The following is an 11,292-nucleotide window of genomic DNA, read 5'->3' on the forward strand; positions in this document are numbered from 1 at the left end:
TAGTTTTTTCCCCATATGTCAATGTGGACTACTCACAGGTATGTATGAATATACCAGCATGCACCGTGTAGCTGTCACATACCAGTGAGAATGCCCCACGTTCCAAACATGTCTACTGATCCAAGAGCATGATAGCTGTGTATTAAGCTACTGTGGCTACAGATGTGACAGCCATAAAGGGTGACATCACAGGTACAGTTACATAGTGTGGTGAGGTAAGAGAGCAGTCTAGCTGATTGCAAGGGTAGAGGCCAGTGGGAAGTGTGATACCTCATTGGGAATCAGTAATACACGTTCCCATGACAGGATGCCAACACACCACTGCACCCACACACTCAGGTATTGACACACATGTATTCAGTGACACAGTAACACACTCACACACTCACGGATTCACCAACACAGTAACACACACTCGCACACAGTTGCTACTGGTGAGGTGAGGACCCCTGCCTATGTGCAAATCATCATTACAGTACTGTGCACCTACATGATGCACCACAGAGAATACACATGTACAGTTAGTCAGTATGGCCTAAGATCGGGGACATCAACATGGATAGAATGCATTGCCTGGATGGGAGGAGGGGTCTTATCAGTTCAGTATGGTAACATACATCCTCACCCCAGGGAACAGACAGCCCTACATACACACACACACATACACACACTGTGGCATTCAGTATTGAATAAACCTATGTCACGTACATACAGATACCGCACATGTGTGAGATACACTCCCCTGCCTATGTCCTACTTTCTACATTGCAGTCTGTACAGATGTATACACTAGTGTACAGGAGAGTGAGTAACAATTGAGATGTATTCCCCACCATACGTGACATATATGGACACACACACAACCACACATGCCAGTACTGTGAATCTCAGACCTGCCTAGCTCATGATATGTATGACAGATGTACAGCAGTATTGCATGTATTACAAACTGTACTGATGCTTCCTGTGACAACAGTGCTGATATATGCACACAGGACTTCTTAACTATTAACAGGTGTCAAGTGATATACCTTTGCTGTCACCCTGACCTCTGTCTAAGTTGTGTGTTATGTCCTTCAATTAACAAAATCATTGCTTACCGGTTACACAGGTTACTGTAAGACTGCTTGCGACACACCTGTGAGCTGTCCACAGCAAACATCCATTTGCAAAGATGCCCCATCACTTAGTTATTTCCACACATCTGTCCATACCTGAGGTACATCTTTCCATACATTCAGTATATCACCATATACAGTTGGCAATGTTGAGGCTGCATTGCAACTGCATGATGTACTAGAATACACGTCACCTGCATACATCAACTGCACATGCATGTTATCTGAATGCACAACACTACATGTACAGGTGTGTAGGTCCTACAATCCTGTCATTTGGGCATGTTTGTAGGCATTGCAATTAGTGGACATGTGTAATGACATATATGGCACATGGACTGTTGTATGATATGATGGGTGTAATGGGTGACCGGTACAGAGGGAATGTTACATTTGTCAACATTGATATCACACCTTATGTACTATTAGCATTCAGCAGCTATGGACCTACATTCTATGTGCATGTGTGTAATGGCTGTAGCCACCTGTTTGCACAAAATGTGTGTGTGTGTGTGTGTGTGTGTGTGTGTGTGTGTGTGTGTGTGTGTGTGTGTGTGTGTGTGTGTGTGTGTGTGTGTGTGTGTGTGTGTGTGTGTGTGTGTGTGGCATGTACATACCCAGAGCAGGTACATGTATGTCATATCCATACATGAGAGTGTGTACTGGTGTACAGCAATAGTCATCTGCTAATGGTGGAAAGTACCGAGGGCCCCTGGTATGTGTACAGCTGACCTGGTTACAGACAGTGGTATCATTGCATTGCATAACACATGATGCAATTGTGTCACTACATGGGTCCTGTCTACAGTTGATGTAGATCTTGGTACAGTCCACAGGACAAAGGTCACATGGTGGTGTACTCTTATATGTCCTACAACATGTATGGATGTGTGTTGGTGGTCTGAGGGCATGGTGTTGTCTGAGGTTTACATCCTAGAATGCAGCATGTGACACTGTGTCCTGCACATGACTCATCTGTGATGCCTTTTGTGGGGGTACCGGTCAGTACATGTGAGTGGCCTTTATGTATGTGGGGACACCACCTGGAGTGGCCTGTACCTGTGTTATGGCCCACATGTCTAGTTCTGAGGTATATGGTGGTAGTGCTAGGTTCTGAGGTATATGGCGGTAATGCTATTGTGCACTACAGAGACATCAGCCAGTTGTCCCTCACTGCACAGATGTCAGTACTCCCCATTGTTGGATCTACAGTGACCAGCTGTGATTATGGACACTACACATCTAGCACTGGTTAGCATAATAAAACAATGCAGTTGTCCTGTAGGTGTCAGGGAGTTATCCTGTGTTTAGCATTGCCTTGGAATGGCACTGTGTGGGTGGATGTGACCTGGGTATTATCCCCACTCCCTTGAATCATGGATGCATGTGATATGTGTCAAAGACCTGTCTACTGTCAGCCATGTCATCCCAGAATGACAGCAGACGTTGTGTAAAAGACCAGTGTCAAATATATGTAGAGCAGTGTTCCTGCTAACAATGACAACTACTAACACCAGAGCCCATTACAATGTGCTCTTTACATCTAGCTGTAATAGCATGGCCACTGTGGCCTTCCGTGTTTAGAATCAGAGTGCATCCCAGTCAGCCCTGTGCTACTAAGTGTATGAGCATGCCCAGTATATCCTTGTGTAGATGGACACATAGTGCATTCCGAACAGCCCTGTGCTACTAAGTGTGTGAGCATGCCCCCTGTGCTACTAAGTGTATGAGCAGCCCTGTGCTACTAAGAGTGTGAGCATGCCCCCTGTGCTAATATGTGTATGATCATGCCCAGTATATCCTTGTGTAGATGGACACATAGTGCATTCCGAACAGTCCTGTGCTACTAAGTGTGTGAGCATGCCCAGTGACACCTTGTGTAGGTTATGTGCCTCTGTGTATGGGCATGGCCATTGTAACCCTGCATAGTGGTAGTACTCATCCATTCCACAGATGGGCATACTCCATGTCAGGATGGATTCCTACTTTAAACACACAGGTTCACAGGTATGTACATCTTAACTGCCAGCATCCCTGTTGATGTCTGCATTCCTATAAGGTCATAATGACAGCCTTGAAATGTGTAGTTTGTGTGGCGTGACTCGTAAGTATGTAGTATTGTAATAGTAATCTGTAAATCTGGGCGGCGCAGTGGTGCAGCAGTTAATGCTGTCGCCTCACAGCAAGAGGTTCTCCGGTTCGATTCTCAGCTGGGGTGCCTTCTGTGTGGCGTTTGCATGTTCTCCCTGCATTTGTGTGGGTTTCCTCTGGGTACTCCGGTTTCCTCCCACATTCTAAAGACATGCTTCTGGAGCATTTCTCCCTGGGCCTCTGCTGAAAACAGGATCTGTGGAACCTAGTCGGACTTTCCTGGTCAACAAATGTTAAATAAATAAATAAAAAATAGGCAGGTCTTCCGTTCCCACCATTGGCATGTATGTCTGCCCCCGTTTGCCAGAGGACTGTAAATTGCTTTTAGACTGCTCACACTACATACAATTCATATACCCACCTTTGGCTGGGCTGATAATGACACCCACCTACAAATACACCACTGGGAGTGCTGTGTCCTAGTAATCTTGGTAGCGTGTTCTGTAACTGCATAATGCTGTAGTGTAATAAAGTAGTTAGGTTGGTGTTCTAGTCCGACACTTGCTGTGTGTGTGTGTGTGTGTGTGTGTGTGTGTCCTGATTTGCCTGAAGACTGAGTAATGCTTTTAGACTGCTCACACTCCATACATTTCTTATACCCACCTTTGGCAAGGCTGATGATGTCACCCATCTGCAAATAAACCTCTGGGAGTGTTGTGTCCCAGTAATCCCAGTAGCGCATTCTGTAACTGCATAATGCTGTAGTATAATAAAGTAGTTAGGTCAGTGTTCTAGTCTCACACTTGCCGTGTGTGTCCCCGTCTACTTGAGAACTAAGTAATGCTTTTAGACTGCTTACACTCCATACATTTCTTATACCCACCTTTTGCAAGGCTGATGATGTCACCCATCTACAAATACACCTCTGGGAGTGCTGTGGCCCAGTACTCTTGGTAGCACATTCTGTAACTGCGTAATGCTGCAGTGTAATAAAGTAGTTAAGTTGGTATTCTAGTCCCACACTTGCTGTGTGTGTGTCCATCTGCCTGAGGACTGTGTAATGCTTTTAGACTGCTCACACTCCATACATTTCTTATATCCACCTTTTGCAAGGCTGATGATGTCACCCACCTACAAATAGACCTCTGGGAGTGCTGTGTCCCAGTAATCTCAGTAGCGCATTCTGTAAGCTGATTGCATGTGGTACAGCTGTGATGGTGTTCCCATAGCCATCTGCATGATAAACATAGTACACTATCTAGGGAAACATGTTGTTATCTGGCCATGACAGTCGCTGTGAGTGGTATCTGGATGTGGTGTTCTGACACATCATCACAGATGATATCTGGATGTACCTCAATCATTTTACACAATGGGAAATAGCCTAAAGACAGGAGGGTGATGTGCCACACATGACTACAGCATGTAAGTGTAGCTATGCTGCATTGAGACTACTGCCTGTATAACGTGTGTGGTAATGCTATTCTGCATGTTATAATACAGACATGACATTACTCTGTTCATGAGGGACACCCATCTGTAGGACCATCTGTGAACTGGTCAGTGTGTGCAACCATTTGTTTCCTGTGATACACACTGAACACATGAATTTTACATCCTAGTGGTCTTTGTGTGGTCATTGACCAGGTTTTACAACATCTACTTTGACCTCTGGATTCTCTTAGCTGTTTTCAGTATTTGTTTTAAAAGTATCCTGTGGAGTTTGCTGTTTTCCTTAGCTCGCATATTAGTGATAGACCTATTTTGCTCGTTGCCATTAATAGAAGCATTAACATTGTTGTCGCAACGAACAACGTTGTTTTCATTGTTAAAAACAGTTAAACCTGGAGGTGGAATCTCCCCGACCTTAATTGTAGTACTCCTCTGCCCACAAGGGAGGCTGGATGGAGTTTCGTTGGGTAAGGATCCATTGTTCGATAAAAAACCTTCACCAGAGTTAGAAAGAACACTCCTCTGCTCACAAGGTAGACTAGCAGGTGTTCCATTTAGTGTAGAATCTCGATTTGTATCGTTGCTACCTGCGTTTACCCTGTTCGCATTCACTGAACTCGAGGAAACTGGAAATTGCGCCTTCTGGGCACTCCATCCATGGTTATCTGATACTTCGTTCTTTAGCGCTAACAGTAAATTAATTTTGACAACGAATTTTCTAGGTACAAATTTGAGTACAACCGTACTTTTGCAAGCATTGACTCTTACCTTGATAAACTCAAGGTTAACAAAGTAAGGAAGTTGGAAAGAGATATGAAAGCTTACAATGAGGGGCTGGCTTACCCACTACCCCCCATATCTCAATCATGGCAAAATGGTAAACACCAAGTTCCATCTAACTTAAATAAAAGCAAAAATTCAGTACCCATTGTATTTCAACAGGAAACTGAGCACTCCTCTCCCACTAGGTTACCACAAGAGACTGTATTTCAACCTTTGTCTAACAATGAAGAACCAGTGCATCAAGATTACCATTTTGGACATTACAATCTGAGATCTAATAACCTTAATTTTTTAGGGGCAAGACAGAAACAACAAACTGATCATACGAACCAGAAGAAAAAACAGAAGAACAATTAAATATTTACATGGTTAACGTGCCTGTTCTTCTGACTAATACTACTGTTGATTGTAATAACTTTGAGTCTTATAATGTTTGTAATTTGTACAATACTAGTGATCCTGATGGTTACTGTTGTACTCCTGTTGAAACACCTACCCCACAACATTCTGTACCAGTCTATGATGAAGGGCTCCCTAGTAATAGTCACCCTGTGGTATTGCATAATACCGGTGGTGATTTCACAGTGTATAACTTTTCCAAAACAGAGGTGCCACCTGATTTAATAACATTGTTTTCCAAAGGGCAAACCTACGTACCACCCCGTAGGTTGGATTTAGTCAAAACTATTATTGACCTAAAACTCTATACTAGAAAACTTAATTTGAACATGCTGATGGGTGACACCCCAAAGAGCGACCCTAGTGAGTTTAGAATATAAGATCTCTACATTGAAGGGAGAATTACTCAATCTATGTATAACTTTATGTCTACTTCTTTTCCTAGATTTCCTTGTCTATTTGGTATCCCCAAAATTCATAAAAATCAGGAGAATCCACCTATGCGTCCGTTAGTGGACAGCAGAGGTTCTCCCACTTATGCATGTGCTAAAGTTGTAGACTTCATTTTACAAAAATACTTGGTAAACATCAAACAAATATGCAAAGACTCATGGACGTTTTTGAGGAATATTAATGGGTTGGATTACAAGTCTAGTTATAACTTCTTGACCATTGACGTTAAAGATTTATATACTTGTATTCCCCACACTGAGGCTCTAGAATGGATCAATGAGTTGTTAAAACTCCAAGGGTGTCCCTCGGATGAATGTTTACTGGTGGAGGAATTGCTAAGTTTAATCCTTGAAAACAATTTCTTTGTATTTGAAGGGATGTTTTTTCTTCAAAAGATCGGAGTAGCCATGGGTTCACCGTGTGGGGCTAGTGTGGCCAATATGGTCATGGCCTATTGGGAACACTTGTTTGTAATCAACAATTGTAATTTCAAAGAACATATCGTGTTTTATACCCATTTTTTAGATGACATTTTTATTTTGCTTGATGGTGATGCTACACTTAGTGACAGGTTGGTTGAGTATTTCAACACAACCACCACTTTTTTAAAATTTACACATACGTTTGATGTCACTTCTATTGCTTATCTTGACATCACACTTTCTAAGGACTGGTCCTTGGGGAGATATACTGCTTCCATTCATAGAAAGAAAACTTATTGTAATTCAATGCTTCATTTTACAAGTTGTCACCCATATCATCAAAAACGGGCTATTGTAAAGGGACAATTAGTCCGGGCAGCACGTATTGTTACAGTTGATGCTGACTTTCTTGAGGAATTTGAATTTATGAAGAGGATGTTCTTAGCTCAAGGTTACCCTGAGATATTGATAAATGAAATGATTAATGAAGTTTCATTGAAACGCCAGACACATTTCTATACACCCCTGTTGAACAAAACAAGTAGTAGTCCACCTAGCATTAATGATGATTTGCTTAATTTAGTTGAAGCCACTATTATCCAGCATGAATCTAATAATCTATCTTCTTCTTTTATAACTACGTACAACATGGATAGTAGTAGTTGTTATAGAATTCTGAAGAAAAACTGGGAAATCTTTAAGAGTGACAGCAACGTTTTCACCAGTGTGGGTGAATACCCACTTGTCATATATAGGAGGGGTATGAATCTTAAAACCTACTGTGAACTTAAGAAAACTAACATGGTTAGAACCCCTGGCATGTATAAATGCCAAGCTTGCAACTATTGCTCATATATTATAGAATCCAATAGGTTTAGTGTTAATAATTTACACTTTAACTTGAAATGGAGAAACAACTGTAATTCCAAGTTAGTTGTTTACCTTGCTAAATGCCAGTTTTGTCCAGCGTTTTACGTTGGCAAAACTGAAAGAAAACTGCGGAATCATATTTATGAGCATTTGTATGCTATAAGGAAAAACAAACTTGAAAATGCTTTGGCAAAACATGTTGACTTTTTCCCTGACCACAGGTTTAAGTTTATCATTATAGATCAAGTCCATAGCGATGTTAGAGGTGGCCCTGAGGTTCTTAAACTCAATGAATTGGAACTTTCCTGGCAAATAAGGCTCAATGCCTACAATTTACCAGGTTTAAATGAAGGATGTATTTTGAATAGTATTTTAAAATTTTAAAACGTTAAAACTGTAGATATTTCAGTACATGTTTGTACTTGTATATGTATTTTTATTTGTTTTTATAGTGTGTTTTACTGTTGCAAAACTAGATAAATGGGTAGTGGCAATGTTTTTTAATGTGTTGTGACATTTCAAATATTTTTTACGTTTATACTCTTTGTTGATTGGCTAGTTAGAAGTATTTAAATGAGTTGTTTCACTGTGTGATTTGTCTGATGAAGTTTGTGTCTTATCATAAACGAAAAGCGCTTAACAATATAACAGTAACGTGTGTGCCTCTTTTATTCTGCTCAGTTGTTTTATTCAGTATGTTTGGCAATGACTGCAAACTGGGAACCATGACTGATAGTCCAGCTAACATGGACATCCCTCAGGGGACCTCACAGAGAACGTCACAGGGTGCAACTGACATGGCCTCCAGCTAAGTGCTACTAACTGCATGGTCATTCCATAGTGGAATTGCCACCCACATATTAACACATGGGTGGCAGCCTCTTTAATACAGATGAGGTAATGGGTTATCTGGGGACTAAGGTAGATAGTGATCTCCCCTGTGACAATCATAACTCCACATTAGTTAGGAAATCCTTTTATGTAGGCCATCTGACTACTAGAGGATTCCCATCTAGACATACTGGGGTTATAGTGCCCCTTTACTCATCACTCATCAGTCCCATCATAGGGTTTAATAATCCATGTGGGATGTACCTCAGACTACATGTCCAAAAGCTGGGGGGTCCGCAAATGTACCTCATCAAGAGGAACACTGGCCTCCAACATATGGCATATGAAGCCGGACTGGATACACTCCTGCTTTACTCACTGGCATCTCCTTTACTCAGAGATGATCTCTGCTGACCAACACAGCCATGTCAAACTCTGGCTTGATGGATATGCTCCACCTATGGGAATCCATGTTACAGTGAGCCACACACTGTAGTGAGCTGAACTTGCCACAACAATAACCGGAATATGCTGGAGGGACAGCTTCCTGTCACAGATACTACCCATACTTTGGAACAACATCCCTATCTACATTTTACAGAGCCCCTCACTAACACTCTGCAAGAGAAACCTTGAAGGGTGGATGGGGAATGGTAGAGGCACCCCAGGGATCCTGCCATTGTCTCTGCTCCACAGAGGGACAGTTAATGACTCAATGGGGTGGCAAACACTGACACATTTTGGCTGGGCTTATGAATGGCCTCTGGCAGTTGGCCCAGTACCTACCTATGAATATATACATACAGTATCTGCATATGCTGATAGCTTAGTTTACTGTTCAGGTGTTGACTTACCTTGTGCCACTAGCTGTTGTGTGTGCAATAGTTGAGGGATGCCCATGTTGGATGTACACAGTAGACTGCCTAAACATGTCAATGTACAGGTAGTCTTGTGTGTGTGCCATCCACTTTTACAGTGTGTGCAGGTGGAGAAGGGTGTCAGTCCCTAGGTGCCTACACTGTCAGTATGTGTACTATACATTCCCTCTTTGCCAAGGCATGGGCATACTGGGCATGCCTCTGTCTGCCTACTGGGGTTGGCTGAGGGTGTTCATGGTCTGAGTACCTCTGTGCTGTGGGGCCTATGACAATGGTGGTGGGCTGTGAGGGCCTTTACCATTCTGTCCCTGCTGCAGCTGTTTCAGCAGGACCATATTGTGTAGCATGGCACACGTGCTTGGAGAGTACTGCAAGGCTCCACCAGATATGTCCAAGCAACAGAACCATGATTTAAGCATCCCAACCACACATTCTATGATGATTCTGGTTTGTGCATGTGCCTCATTATGGCATTCCTGCATGGGTGCGTGTGCCTTTCTGAAGGGAGTCATCATCCACGGTTCCAGTCCATAGCCAGCATCCCCCACCAGGTGGCCATTTGGGATGGCCCCCCTGGCAAATAACCGATACAGCTGTGAGGCATGCCAGATGTGGGCATCATTATAGCTTCTAGAGCTGCCAGCATACACATCCATGATAATCCCCTGGGCATTGCACACAAACTGGCAGTTGATGGAGGGTATCCCCTACGGTTTATGTAGCGCCTTTCCGGCTCACCAGGTGTTGACTTGTTGTGTATGTGCATGCAGTCTATTGCACCCAGTACCTCCAGGTATTCTGCTACATGGTGGAAGAGACGCATATTGCTGGCCAACTCCTCCTGCGTTCAGTGGTAGTATATGTACTCATTGGCATGTGGTAACATGGCATCCAGGATCTTGTGTAATACCCTGGATGCTGATGCCTGTGAGATCCCCATGACATCCCCAGTTAGTCTTTGAAAGGTACCTGTAGCTAATATTCTCATGCTTACACATACCTTCGTATCCACTGGGATGGGTTCCCCTCTGTTTGTTCTGGCTGTGAGGCGTGGCCGGCACAGCTCCACAAGATGCTGTAGGGTGTCCCTGTCCACCCTGTAACACTCTACTATTTCCAGATAATTTTGCCCCTGGTAGGTTAGCCTTGGTCTGAATACTCTCCTCCTCTTCTGGAACCTGCATTGGTCATGTGCATCATCCTCCACACCACCTTCAGTCTCCAACACATGCTGATGGATCAAAGCTATGGCAGCCCCTAACAAGGACATAATAACAGTTCCCCATCTGTATACACCACTGATGCAGAGTGTATGGGAATACACAAATGTGTGTGAGGTGCTTTCACACTTTATAGTATTGTGCTATGGATGCTGCTGATGTATGTGGGTGTGTATGAACTATTCCAGCTGCTGCATGTCTTAATTATGGGTTTTGCAATGAGTACTGCAAGTGTGGGGCCTTTACTGTGGAGATCTACTTGCCTGCCTTGATTACTCTGTTGCCCTTTAAATCACTTTTAGACCTGGATACCCTCCCATTATCAGGCAAGCATACACCTGCCATCTTTCTTGTTTTGTACATTCCCTATCCAGTCATGGTGAATCGTACCTTTTAGCTGATATACTGCATATCGCCTTTGTTATGCTTTGACACTTTGCTGTTTTCTTTGCAGTACAGCCCCTCCCATTCCCTGTTCTGCAGGTAGCTGCTTGCAGCCTTGTTTGCTGTTGTCAATGTCCCACTGTAGGCTCCTAGGTGTTAATTAGCCATCTGTACTCCAATTTCACTGCTGCAACATTTCCTTATTTCCTTCCCATATCCTTCCTGCTTCAGCTGCAATGCACGTCGCACATACCCATTTACTGGGTTTACGCACATTTTCATCTCCATTCACATGCATACTTGGTTACCTTGTGTACTCTCCACTAAGCATAGCTATGAACAATTCGACACCCCCCTATCCTGCAGCTTTGCCTAGCTAGGGGCAGACCGG

Source organism: Protopterus annectens, chromosome 6.part0 (genome assembly GCF_019279795.1).
Source record: "Protopterus annectens isolate FY-2018-M chromosome 6.part0, PAN1.0, whole genome shotgun sequence".
Taxonomy (NCBI): domain Eukaryota; kingdom Metazoa; phylum Chordata; order Ceratodontiformes; family Protopteridae; genus Protopterus; species Protopterus annectens.